At 45.9% G+C, this 14,548-nt stretch overlaps 1 protein-coding gene and 1 non-coding gene across 2 annotated transcripts in view; both read left to right on the forward strand.

Moving 5' to 3' along the window:
• Positions 1-14,548, forward strand: part of LOC126473136 (integrin alpha-PS2-like) — a 775,755-nt gene that overhangs the window by 202,991 nt on the left and 558,216 nt on the right. The gene's annotated exons all lie outside the window — the stretch shown is intronic.
• Trnas-cga (transfer RNA serine (anticodon CGA)) lies at positions 4,227-4,302 on the forward strand. Its single transcript has one exon. It is a non-coding gene; the product is annotated as a tRNA-Ser (tRNA).

The raw sequence follows: 14,548 nt of genomic DNA on the forward strand, positions 1-14,548 counted from the left end.
AAGGAAAGCGTTTCTGAAGAAGAGAAATTTGTTAACGTCGAATATAGATTTAAGTGCCAGGAAGTCGTTTCTGAAAGTATTTGTATCGGGTGTAGCCATGTATGGAAGTGAAACATGGACGATAACTAGTTTGGACAAGAAGAGAATAGAAGCTTTCGAAATGTGGTGCTACAGAAGAATGCTGAAGATTAGATGGGTAGATCACATTACTAATGAGGAGGTATTGAAAAGAATTGTGGCACAACTTGACAAGAAGGAGGCATCGGATGGTAGGACATGTTCTGAGGCATCAAGGGATCACAAATTTAGTATTGGAGGGCAGCGTGGAGGGTAAAAATCGTAGAGGGAGGCCAAGAGATGAATATACTAAGCAGATTCAGAAGGATGTAGGCTGCAGTAGGTACTGGGAGATGAAGAACCTTGCACAGGATAGAGTAGCATGGAGAGCTGCATCAAACCAGTCTCAGGACTAAAGACCACAACAACATGATGATGATGATGATGATGATGATGATGATGATGATGATAACAATAAAGTGGAAAGGGGTGAGAACCAGAGATAATAAGAGACAGAGTCTGTGACAATGACAGCAATCCGGCCGGTGTGGCCGAGCGGTTCTAGGCCATTCAGCCTGGAACCGCGCGACCGCTACGGTCGCAGGTTCGAATCCTGCCTCGGGCATGGATGTATCTGAAGTCCTTAGGTTAGTTAGGTTTAAGTAGTTCTAAGTTCTAGGGGACTGATGACCTCAGATGTTAAGACGTATAGTGCTCAGAGCCATTTGAACCATTTGATTTGAACAATGACACCTAGAAAAAGCATAGCGATAGTGAGAAGAGATAGCAGCAGTGGGAAGGTAAGTTTGTGGTAAGTTCTTATGGGACCAAACTGCTGAGGTCATTGGTCCCTAGGCCACTAGTTAACCTAACTTACGCTAAGGACAAGACAGATACCCATGGCCGAGGGAGGACTCGGACCTCCGACTGGGGGAGGGGGGGGGGGGGGCACGCTAACTATGGCAAGGCGCCTGAGGCTGCGCGGCTACACCGCGCGGCACAGCGGGAAGGAATGAAAAGTAGGTAGCAGTAAGAGAGAGCTAGAGGGAGATAGCGACAGTGAGAGGAAACGGTAGTAGTAGGACAGAAAGAGGCTGTGGCTGTGACGCAGGAGAGAATGACAGAAACAAACAGAGATAATAATGAATTGTGCTGAATGAATGAGATTTCCCGTCCGGTGGTCATAGCATGTTGTTCTCAATGGAGAGACGTCTAAAGACGTTAAAGTAACCTCTGGTGTTCCACAGGGGAGTGTTATGGGACCATTGCTTTTCACAATATATATAAATGACCTAGTAGATAGTGTCGGAAGTTCCATGCGGCTTTTCGCGGATGATGCTGTAGTATACAGAGAAGTTGCAGCGTTAGAAAATTGCAGCGAAATGCAGGAAGATCTGCAGCGGATAGGCACTTGGTGCAGGGAGTGGCAACTGACCCTTAACATAGACAAATGTAATGTACTGCGAATACATAGAAAGAAGGATCCTTTATTGTATGATTATATGATAGTGGAACAAATACTGGTAGCAGTTACTTCTGTAAAATATCTGGGAGTATGCGTACGGAACGATTTGAAGTGGAATGATCATAGAAAATTAATTGTTGGTAAGGCGGGTGCCAGGTTGAGATTCATTGGGATAGTCCTTAGAAAACGTAGTCCATCAACAAAGGACGTGGCTTACAAAACACTCTATCGACCTATGCTTGAGTATTGCTCATCAGTGTGGGATCCGTGCCAGGTCGGGTTGACAGAGTAGATAGAGAGGATACAAAGAAGAGCTGCGCGTTTCGTCACAGGGTTATTTGGTAAGCGTCATAGCGTTACGGAAATGTTTCGCAAAGTGGCAGACTCTGCAAGAGAGGCGCTCTGCATCGCGGCGTAACTTGCTGTCCAGGTTTCGAGAGGGTGCGTTTCTGGATGAGGTATCGGATATATTGCTTCCCCCTACTTATACCTCCCGAGGAGATCACGAATGTAAGAGAGATTCGAGCGCGCACAGAGGCTTTCCGGCAGTCGTTCTTCCCGCGCACCATACGCGACTGGAACAGGAAAGGGAGGTAATGACAGTGGCACGTAAAGTGCCCTCCGCCACACACCGTTGGGTGGCTTGCGGAGTGCAAATGAAGATGTAGATAGAAGTGGGAGTGGATGGGTATGGGCTACTTTATACCGATGGACTAGTGGCTGTGAGCGAGTTACAGTTAGGGAAGGTAGTGGGAGCGAGATGTGACTTCCGCGTTAAAGAAAAGTACTTAAAGGTGCTGAGGAAATTAGAATGAGGCAGCTGGTACCCCATTTCTCAGTCAGAATCTTTTAAACGGGAATATATTCGCCTTCTTTGTGCTCTGACAGCAGCATTTTTCTTCTCTTGTTTGCTCATTCACCCACGCTATATGGTGTGCCGTCTTGTGGTTCAGCAGGTGGATGAAACTTCCAATGACCAGACGAGACGCATTCCGCTAGTACGTTAGCGTGGAGGCTACAGCCCGCGGCCCGGTGAGTTACCAGTAAGCGGTGAGCAGCTGGCTCTGCTGCTCCTGCCGCAGCGGGCCTGTTTTTCCCGTCCGGTGGTCGCAGCCGCAGCCGCTGCCGTCCGCCGGCGCTGCCGCCTCGAATACAAATGGTATCTGGTCCCCTGCGCTGGCAAGCCGTGGGCCTGCCTCTGCCAAAACCGGGCACTTCCCTGCCCGCTGGGAACACTGCGCCGCCCGTCTCCAGATGCCTTCCGCCGTTTCGCCGAACTCGCGAGTACGCGATGCGGATCAAGCTAACCGGTACTTTGAAGGAATGTTGCGGGCTTGAAGCGTTCGAGATCGTATCGACTCCCGAACCGGGGTTCCCGGAAATGTATTGCGGCTATAAACGCGTTGCGACAATGTGGATTTTTGCCAGTTTCTGTTGGTGTAAGGATTAATTCACTGTTACGGCCGGACGATGTGGCCGTGCGGTTCTAGGCGCTTCAGTCTGGAACCGCACTGCCGCTACGGTCGCAGGTTCGAATCCTGCGTCGGGCATGGATGTGTGTGATGTCCTTAGGTTAGTTAGGTTGAAGTAGTTCTAAGTCTCAGATGTTAAGTCCCATAGTGCTTAGAGCCATTTGAACCTCTTTTTTTTCCACTGTTACGCAGTCTGGAAGGTTCCTTCCGCCTCGTCCGCGGAGAGTCCACTTCTTAGCGAAGAGAGGCATGTGAAAGAAATTGCGCGACGTGCTGCTACTGACGTTCCCATTGTATTGTATTGTATATTAGCCGGGGACTTAGAAACGACAGAGAGGCTACGTCCCCGCCGCAGCCGCCGTGGTCCACAACCCCACGACGACTACCGCAGTCCACTTCACCCCTCCGCCGCCCCACACCGAACCCAGGGTTATTGTGCGGTTCGCCCCCCCCCCCTCCCCCCCCCTCCCCCCCCCCCCCCCCCCCCCCCCCCGCCCAGGGAACGTCTCACACCAAACGAGTGTAGCCCCTATATCCAGAATGAGATTTTCACTCTGCAGCGGGGTGTGCGCTGATATGAAACTTGCTGGCAGATTAAAACTGTGTGCCGGACCGAGACTCGAACTGGAGACCTTTGCCTTTCGCGGGCAAGTGCTCTACCAACTGAGCTAGACTCACGACCCGTCCTCACAGCTTCAATTCTGTCAGTACCTCGTATCCTGCTGTCATTATTATAATATCATTGAGCATAGCAACCGGGAGTTTAATAATCATTGGATGGAATGGAAAGGGTGGAGAGCATAAGTCAACGAAAGAATTCAGATGCAAGCGACAAGAGGGTTACGGCCAGAACCGCGTCACGTCATCTTTAGTTTCTCTGTACTGTAGTAATCGTCAGATATTTTCCTGCTCAAATAGCGGAACTCATCCACTTCTTTTAGTGTTTCAGTTCTTAATCTAATTCCCTCAGCGTCTCCTGACACATTTCGAAAATCGTTTTACTTTTGTTGATATTAATCTGCCAGTAAGTTTCATATCAGCGCACACTCCGCTGCAGAGTGCAAATCTCATTCTGGAAACATCCCTTAGGCTGTGGCTAAGCCATGTCTCAGCAATATCCTTTCTTTCAGGAGTGCTAGTTCTGCTAGGTTCGCAGGAGAGCTTCTGTAAAATTTCGAAGGTTGGAGGCGAGGTACTGGCAGAAGTAAAGCTGTGAGAACGGGGCGTGAGTCGTGCTCGGGTAGCTCAGTTGGTAGAGCACTTGCCCGCGAAAGGCAAAGGTCCCGAGTTCGAGTCTCGGTCCGCACACACTTTTAATCTGCCAGGAAGTTTCGAATCTTATATCATTCTTCCTCCATAATAGTGGCAAGTTCACTTAGCAGTGATGAGATGGACAGCAATCACGCACCATTAGCTCGAGACTAAATCACAAAGGTTCAGTAACATTGATATCTGTGACTTCTGTGGCCAGCAGAGATGCAACTTTTCATCCTCGCTCTGCACCGATGCGAGGTGAGCGAACAGGGACCTTCTCGATTTGGAAGACAACAACGCCATTGGTGAAAAACATTGTATCATGGGATGGACGTGATCAGCCGGATCCTTGACGCCGATAATGTCCACAGAAACGAAACGGCAAGTCATTTAGTCAAAAGACTTACGAAAATACTTCGTTTCAAGTTTCTACGAAAACTACTGGGATATATTGGCTTCAATTAAGTTTCCTCGAATCTACCACTTTTACAAAACATCACCTCAAGCTAGCTTCTGGCTCTACGATCTGACATGAGGCTCTTGTTTGCCGAGGCCGTTCAGTGTCACCAAACCGCAGAATTCACCTAGATAACCAGAAAATGATTAATGAGAATTCTGTAGCTGGTCGTCCACATCCCCTATATTGCGAACTCCACACCGCTCCACGAAATTTAACTTTTAGCTCTTTCCGCCAGTTAATCTTAGGAGGAGAAATGTACATATTTTATCTCTCAGTTCTGCTTCTGTTTGTGTGTCTAAATTATTTTCCTCGGCCACAAATTAGAAAACCGCGTGATTTCAACGCTAGACGTTGCTCTTCAACCCATCGCAGAGGGGTCGAGAGAAGGGATGAAAGTGGGTAAGAGTGAGTGTGACGACCTACACATCGTATGGCACGTCCACGGTAGCATTGAGCAGAATTGTGGTGAAATTTGGTACCAATGTGACGTTAACCTCCTTCCACCTCTCATGAAGTTGTTCCTCTTCTCTTCGTATGTGTCACCTTGCTGTTTGGAGCGTCGCAGAACCTGAGGATGGTGTCATAGGGCGCCTTGGTTTTGCACCATTACGGAGGACCTTTAATCCAAAATTCCAAACTTACGCATCACAACGGGTACCAGATAGTGGGCAAAGTACTTTAAACTGAGTTCTTGAAATTGAAATCACATAGCCAACATAAATTGCTCTTCTAAAGGCTAGCTCCATACAACAGCGTTAAGTGGGATACTGAGTGGCGTTCTGCGGGATTCGGTGATGAGTTTCGTTTCTGTTTGTGGTGGTGAGGTCGACGCCGTAGGCTACTGAAAGCTCTCAGGAAGGACCCATTCTCGACACCAGTACCTCCCCATCTCATAGAACCATGGTGTGTGGAGCTATTGAACGTTAAAACAGCATTTCTTGTGCAACTGTAGAATGAAAGCTGAGTGCTCGGCATTATGACACTTGAGTGGTAAATCTTGATACCATACCCTTCACGACCGTTGTACCAAACGGCACATTCCAACAGATTAATGCAAATATTCCCGCCCCTCTACACTTTTCGAAAAATGCCTTTGCCTTGAGAAACGTGCCGAGTGTTGACTGGCCTACGCAGTTCACTGATTTGCCACCCATGGAGCATGTCTGGAATGCAGTGGGAAAAAAATACTTTCTTACGAGACTCCAGCAAGAAATATACATGGACTGACACAGCGTGCGTTTCAGGCATGGCATAAAATTAAGATTATTTACAGAGGCCTTTTCCTTCCATGCCACAACAAATACAAGACTGTATTCGTGCACGTGGTGGCTACGTCTCATACTGATGATGATGATAGATGTCAGTTACAAATGGAATGGAAATCTAATCATGTAATATCCGTTTTGTGATGAATGTCTTAACGAAGTTGGATAACTATAGGACTGGTGCTGCATTGACGTAACGCTTCCCATTTCCATCAGTGTACTTTCTGTACATAGTGTCCACAACTACATTACTGAATGAACCTCGAGCTGGTAGACTGATATCCCAGACTTGGAGAGCGCGGAGAAAGAAGAACTCTCCGAGCAGAGCGCTGAACGGGTTAGAGGTAGATTGGGGAGGCGGGGGTGGTCTAATTGGAGGCGCGCTTCGGCCGCCAGCTATCTCGCTCGTAAAGATGGTGCGGCAGGTCAACTCGGGGCGCGCCCAAGGAGTCTGGCGTGGGCAATCGATAGCCACGAAGGCATCCCTCAGTAATATCGGCAGGGGATTCTCGCCGTTTTTCCTGGCTGCTGCAAACATCGATATTGATTTAGATTCTCTTTATTCGATGAACAGTGGCTATTTCTCTAGGATTTTTAGATCTTCTTCGTTTCCAGATTCTATGCTTAGCCAAGCAGGTGCGGAGGATTCAGTACGGAATAGTCTATTGCTGTATCACCCGCCCTCCTTCTTGCCCGTACCATCAAATACTTACGATTTTAGTGAAAAATACGAGGTGACTTTTTTCCATCGCTTACAAACTCTAGTGATTGCTCGATGAGAGGATACGAAACAAGAAAGGTGTAATGAGCTTATGTCCGTAAATGATGGTTTCCATGCTAGAGACCATTTATTCAATCATACTTTGTTACAGAGACTGCGGTGTAATACGCGCTGCACCATGCAGCCACAGTTGCAGTATGCATAGTTTCCTCCTAGAGGGTGGTACTGTTCCTCATACGTCATGCTCTAGCGCCCTATACTACCATAGTAATTGGTAATGTTGTGTCCGATTCACTTCTCTTACTGACTCCCCTTGTAGCGGATGTAATACAGAGTTGTATACAATGTTACCGTATTCGAATCGAGAGCATACCGACGCGGGGTTTACGTACGGGAAGCAAGGTTGTACCAGCACACCTATCTCTACCCACAAGCCGGCCGGGGTGGCCGAGAGGTTCTAGGCGCTACTGTCTGGAACCGCGTGACCGCTTCGGTCGCAGGTTCGAATCCTGCCTTGGGCATGGATGTGTGTGATGTCCTTAGTTAGGTTTAAGTAGTTCTAAGTTCTAGGGGACTGATGACCTCAGAAGTTAAGTCCCATAGTGCTCAGAGCCATTTGAGTCCACTGACAACCATAGCGTTCAAAGTTTGCCACAGTGTTTCGCCGTTTGTCTTAGACAGGGTCGTTTCGGGAAGCAGGAAATCATGAAGGACGTACCCGAAATGTTCGGATACCACACATGGAGGAAAATTAACACTGTGGAAGGCGACCGCCGTTTCAGTACCAGTACAGGGTAAGGCACACAGCCGTGTCGAACATTCTCCATGACAATTGTTGCTACCTTTATTACTTACAGCGTGCGCGGGGCTTACTAGCCACAGACTTTCCACATCGGGAGCAGTTTTGTCAATGGTTTTTTCACCAGGTAACCACGAATCCGTGATTTGTGTAATACAGCCTATCCACAGATGACGCCACCTATACCAGAGTGGTATCTTCAACTTCCATAACAGTCATCGGTGGGATAGTGTACAGAATCCCCATGGTGACAACGAATCATCAACGTCGGTGCAGCAGGAATGCGTTGGCCAGGATAATTGGCGACTGTGCTTTGGAACCAGTCTTCCTTCCACGTCGCCTAAAAGGCCGGAACTTCCGGCGTTTCTTGCGGGTGACTTTTCCTTCCCCTGCTGGAAGAAGTGCCATTGATAATTCGAAGGGTTATGTGGCTGCTACATGATGGTGCTCCAGCCTACTTCGCCGTTAACGTCCGGACGCACCTCAATCGTGTCTTCCCTGGTCGATGGATCTGCCGAGGGGGTCGAGTTGCATGGACCACTCGTTCACCGAATATCAACCACTGCGATTTCTGTTTATGCGGCCATCTCAAAAGTATCGTGTTTGCAGAGCCCACTCCAGATGTGGAGACAACAGAGAAGCGTATTCATGCTGCCTTTCACACTATTTAGTTGCAGCCTGGCCATTGTGAACGTGTGAGACAGAACATGCTACGGCATGCACACACATGCGTTACGGCACTTGGAAAACATGTTCAACACATACTGTAACTGTAGCTGCCTGGTACAGCGCGTATTAGACCGCAGTCTCTGTAACAATGTATAACTGAATAAATGGTCTCTAGCATGGGAACCATGCCTTTCCGGACATAAGTTTATCGCCCCTTTTTTGTTCCGTAACCTCTCATCAATCAATGTGTTCACAGTGGAAAAAAAATCACCCCGTATATAAGACATTTTAATACAGTCAAAATAAGTGTTTATTATTGTAAATATATAAAATGTTTTAATAATAATAATAATGATAATGATAATCATGATGATGATGATGATGATTTATACCCGTCAGTCTTTAGTGCATGACTTAAGCATAACTTCCAAGAAACTGCAATTCAGGGAAGTACAACTTCTGAAAAGCGCTCATCCGACAATTTGAGAAGTACATGTGGAATGTGTGGTGTACCGAGATACCACACAGGAAGAGTTTGCCACAGTAGGCACCACAAGTATCGTGGACGTACTCGCACAGCGAGAATCACGCCCCCTGGGGCGGCAGTGCCACCAGGAAGAGAGACGTACGCTTAAGTAACCGTGCACCAGCAGAAGTTGCAATTGCAAACTGCAAGTCGGCTCAAGTTTTGCTAGGGAATTCCTACAGAACATTCGTCGTGTCTTTGAGTCTTCGGATCGTCGAGTGAGATAGAAACAGTGTCCAATGTATAGACACGGTTTCGTCTTCAGTAGAAACAGAACAATGAATAGAATGATCGAGTAATGACAGAGACCACCTGCCTAGGGATTTCACTGAGTACGATTAGTTTGGAACTGTCCTTCGAATAGTACATTAAGACATAAGATTAGTTTTCTTCTAATTTTAGTTTAGAGAAAATTATTTAGTTAGTGTTCATGGAACCGTAGTCAACGCAGAGCAGATAGGCTAAACCTGCATTCTACAATTGCTGTAATCAGCGTTACCAAAATTGAGTAATATGTTTTGCTATACACTATTCTGTTTTCCTTTCATTGTTTGTGTGCTGTCCGTGCTACCAGGACACATTTACCAGTCATTTTTAGCATCAGCAGTCCACAACAGAGTGCAGTTCATTTAAGAAGAATAATGAGAACAATTATAAAATCGAAGTATGTATTCGCCGATAGATATTTCTAAACTGCAGCTTATGACTGTGCGAGAGGGGAAGAATGTTTATTTTTGTAATTTCCACATACGTCCGGGAAGTCAGTCTTCGTGATAATTTCCTCTTAATGGAGTGCCTTACACAGCTTCATGTGGTTTGCCGGATTTACCTGTGGACTCAGGAACCGTGTGGGATTTGTAGTTCAAAACAGGTACGGTGAAAACGTGAACGTGCGCCTTCAGCTGGCTGGAACGTTATCGCCAGGTGGTCAGGCCGTGAACCCGTTCACTTGGGCTGGCAACTCATAAGCGTCTTAGTTATAGCTTGTAACGACTAGAATTTCTTGTGACTTTCGAGATTCTTAGATCTTGTATTGTATTGTATGTTAACGGGGGACCTAGGAAACGACGGAGAGGCTCCGTCCCCACCGCAGCCGCAGTAGTCCACAACCCCACGACGACTACCGCAGTCCACTTCACCCCTCCGCCGCCCCACACCGAACACAGGATTATTGTGCGGTTCGGCCTCCGGTGGACCTCCAGGGAACGTCCCACACCAGACGAGTGTAGCTCCTACGTTTGCGTGGTAGAGTAATGGTGGTGTACGCGTACGTGGAGAACTTGTTTGCGCAGCAATCGCCGACATAATGTAACTGAGGCGGAATAAGGGGAACCAGCCCGAATTCGCCGCAGCAGATGGAAAACCGCCTAAAAACCATCCGCAGACTGGCCGGTTCACCGGACCTCGACACAAATCCGCCACACGGATTCGTGCTGAGGCCAGGCGCTCCTTCCCGCCCGGAAAGCCGTGCGTTAGACCGCACGGTCAACCGGGCGGGCATTCTTAAATCTTAGTTTTCATGGTAATTCACTCTCCGAATAAAAGCTGAAAATTTTGAAAATTCAGACTCAGAGAGAGAGAGAGAGAGAGAGAGAGAGAGAGATAGATAGATAGAGAGAGAGAGAGAGAGAGAGAGAGAGAGAGAGAGAGAGAAACACAACACATCACGAAGGAATTATCCGAAAGGAACGGAAATCGGTATAGGTGATGTATAGAGGAGCAAATAATTACAGGTTCAGAAAAATTGAATGATTTATTCAAGAGAAAAAGCTTTACAAACAGAGCAAGTCAATAACGCGTTGGTCCACCTCTAGCCCATATGCAAACAGCTAATCGCCTTGGGATTGATTGCATGTCCTCTTGAGGGATATCGTACGAAATTCCATGCAATTGGCGCGTTAGATCGTCAAAATAATTACATAGTTAGGAGGCCCTGGCTATAATGCTCGAATCGTTCAATTGGGGAGAAATCCGGCGAGCTTGCTAGCCAAGGCAGGGTCTGGAAAGCACAAGCAGGCAGTAAAAACTCCCACCGTGTGCAGGGGGGCATTATCTTGCTGAAATGTAAGCCCATCACGGCTTGCCATGTAGGACAGCTAAACGGGGCGTAGACTGTTGTCGACGTATGGCGGGCGACGATGAGGTTGGTACCCCACCATTGTCCGGGCGACTCCAAACACGTCTTCGACAGTAACCTCATTGATTGGAGTAGAAGTGTCTTAAGTGATGAATGAGTTCTGATGATCAGCGAGGGCGTGTCTGGAGACCCATCGGACAGCGGTGGAATACAAACTTCACTGTTGCCCGCCATATGGCCCGACAACCTAGACTGATAGCCTGTGGTGCCATTTCATTTCATAGCAGGGCGCCTCTGGTTGTCATCTTTTGCACCCTTGCAGCACAGCTGTTCTTCGACGATCGTCTACGTCCCGTTTTGTTGCCCTCCATGGCAAGCCGTTTTGGGCGTACATTTCAGCAAGATGATGCCCTCCTGCACAAGGCGACAGTTTCTACTGCTTGTCTTCCTGTTTGCCACACCCTCCCTTGGCCAACAAGGTCGCTAGATCTCTCCCCAGTTGAGAGCATTTGGAGAATTATGGGCAGGGCCCTCCCATCATGTCGGGATTTTGACGATCTATCGTGCCAATTGGACAGAATGTCCAATTGGACATCCAGTAACTTCTAAATCAGTGCAAAGCCGAATTACTGCTTGCATAAGCGCTAGAGGTGGACCAACGTGTTACTGACTTGCTCAATTTGTGAAGTTCCTTCTCTTGAATGAATCATGCTATTTTTTTGAAATTGTATTCATGTGTCTGTCTGTAGATGTACATCACATCTATCCATTTCCGTTCCATTCGGAGAATTCCTTCGTGTGCGTCGTTTCCTTTCTTTCTTTTGGCTTAGTGTCTTTTGTTTCCTAAGTTAATTACGGTAGAGTTAAAATTTACAATGTTTACATCTTCGACCTGAGTATGCTAGCTACGTGAATAAGTGTCAAGCGATAAACTCAGTGGTTTGGTCTTCGATCACTAATTGGTCCTAGGTTATTTTTTTCTGGTAGTTGGCACTCTCATATCCACAAAGCATTGCCAGAGTAAAAACTGAAGTCGCGCTTGTCATGTAGTTCGTATTCTAAGATAAGCTCGAAGACTCTTGCATCTGGTTGTGCGAGCCAGTTCTGAGGTCGCAGAAAGGCAAGGTTACGCCAACAGGGTTATGCTTAATGAAGCCCAGTGGTGCTACTTAGTAACTGCTTGGTGCTAAACGCTTTCTTATCTTTAAACTGAAAAAGCTGTTCATTTTAACTAAACTGTGAGTCGTCTTTGAAATATTTTCGTCTCGCATTGAAACTCTCCAACTTCTTTTTGAACCTATCCTGAGTACATAACTGGTATGACGTCAGTGATAATGTACTGAAAACGTTCTCCCTGATACACAAAATGTTGACCCAACAATGAATATTAACACGATCTCAGTTCTGTTTGTATGACATTCGGAAGTAGAAATGACTTTCAAACACGATCTCAGTTCTGTTTGTATGATATTCGGAAGTAGAAATGACTTTCATAGCACAAAGATAAATATGGGGGATCTTGAATATGTGTTTATGTAATGAATGTATGGGACCAATACACTCAAACCTGTTAAAACAACCCGAAAATATACTGCATCCTCACTTACAGAGTGCGTGCAATAGAGATGTGGACTCTACGTTGTAAATCCTAACATCTACTTATAAAGAAGCGTTAACTCCAATAGTCTCTCTCAACACACGCAGCACGTTTCCAAGTCTCAGCAGCTTAGACCTACCTTACACCTGCCATAACAAGCATGCAAAGAAATAAATATATCTGCCGACGTCAGCTTATCTAAATAAGACAGAACATTTGCAGTTAAGTCGGTAACTTAAGGCAAATGATTTGTGAGCACATGGGATCTGACAACGGAAACTTGTTAAATTATAAGTGGCTTCAGAGTGAAAATAATTGAAGAGAATTTGAAATAACGTTGTATTATTATTATAACAAGAAGCACTAAAATTAAGTGATAAAAGTACATGTGTCCTCCATGGGACCATGTAGAATACAAGATCACAAACCATCACAAACAGAATAAACAGGGGCTCCATACAATCTGTAATCCCAGAAGTAATATTAAATAAGCAGGATAGTAATGCGAACCGCCGGCTGTTGTGGCTGAGCGGTTCTAGGCGCTTCAGTTTGGAACCGCGCGACCGCTCCGGTCGCAAGTTCGAATCCTGCCTCGGGCATGGATGTGTGTGATGTCCTTAGGTTTAAGTAGTTCTAAGTTCTAGGGGAGATGACTTCAGATGTTAAGTCCCATAGTGCTCAGAGCCATTTGAGCCAGTAATGCGAACCATACCTATATTCACGAATGAGTTAATGAAAGACCGATATTGATCCTTCAATATCGAACAAAGTTTCTCACTCTTAACAACAGATTTATACTTGGTCAAAAGGAAAAGGCATCTCTAAAGATAAAAATAATGCGAATAGAATACTACATGAATAGAACATTACACTACCGCGCTTTACAAGGCAACTTTCTCACCACAAATTCCATTACGTTTCAGAATAGGAATGGCCACTGAAGTAAAACTTTATCTAAAGTCGACGAATTTGACTACATAGGTCCACGAAAAAAGCAGGCAGCGTCCATGCGACGTGGTTACGCCAGCCGTCGGCGGAAACACAAGTATGCTTTGTTTCTTCAACAACATATGCCCGCTAACATAGACCTCAACCTTCTCTTACCGGATTGGTCAGTAGGGTATGGCTTCCAAAGATCGCGTACAGATGTGCTTTCGCTATACAGCCAAAGATTATGACTTCCACAGCAGACGTAAACAGTGCTTAGTGTGTTTGCATCTCACCAATGACTTAAACTCCATAAATATAAATAATATGGTCTAACAACAGAAGATTTTCAGTGATCAACCTTTTATTAGGATCTATAGTTCTGTGATTCCAATGTTGTGCTATATCGGCATTAAATTTCGTGCTACATCCGGAAATGATCATTTACATACTTCTACAATATTACGTCCAAAATAGGTTGCACCTAGGATCTAACTCATAATTGTAATGTACTTGAAAATAGGCTCCACAGCTGCGACAGGCGGTTCTCTTTGCCGTCGTATGTTACAAAGGTCACATGTTGTGGTGCCATTAAATAAATAAATAAATAAATAAATAAATATATATACAACCGTCTGTGGGGTATAGACACCATCCACGTAGCGGAGCGTGCTCACATCGAAGTACCAACTCGTAAACAGTGGTAGTCGTGCAGTTCAATAGCGAAGCTTCCTCATAGTTAATCGTCAAAAATATATCAACCGTTCCTTCTGATGTGGTTATCGTATCAACTGACCGACCAATGCGGTATTGTCCACTCTCTTGTCTTTTCGCTTTCATCTGTGTTTGGACACTTTGAGGTTTTCTTCACGTGGACATTTCTCGAGAGAGAGCCCCATTTTGATTCGGGCTTCCATTTCGTAAACGTTTCAATTGAAGTAGTAAACATAAATTTTCTCTAACTGCTGATGAAACTGCCCAGAATCAAAGAATTTCATGACGGCACTGTATTCTGACAACACAGTATTGCAGTTCATCAATGTGAAGGTAATAACTCGCAACATTTGTTTAAAAACGAAACGATTCGGTAATTAAAGTTGGCTTTTGCCTTAGCTTCTTCTTCAACATGCACCAACAGAACAAAGCTAAAATTTCTCTGATCTCAGTGTCATTTTTATGTCAAGCTGAGAGTTTCTCATCTAGCTCCGAACATCCTGCGGTTTGTGTTCGAGACTCATTTTAAGAATTGTACGTTGTTG

The sequence above is a fragment of the Schistocerca serialis genome, chromosome 4 (assembly GCF_023864345.2).
Source record: "Schistocerca serialis cubense isolate TAMUIC-IGC-003099 chromosome 4, iqSchSeri2.2, whole genome shotgun sequence".
NCBI lineage: Eukaryota > Metazoa > Arthropoda > Insecta > Orthoptera > Acrididae > Schistocerca > Schistocerca serialis.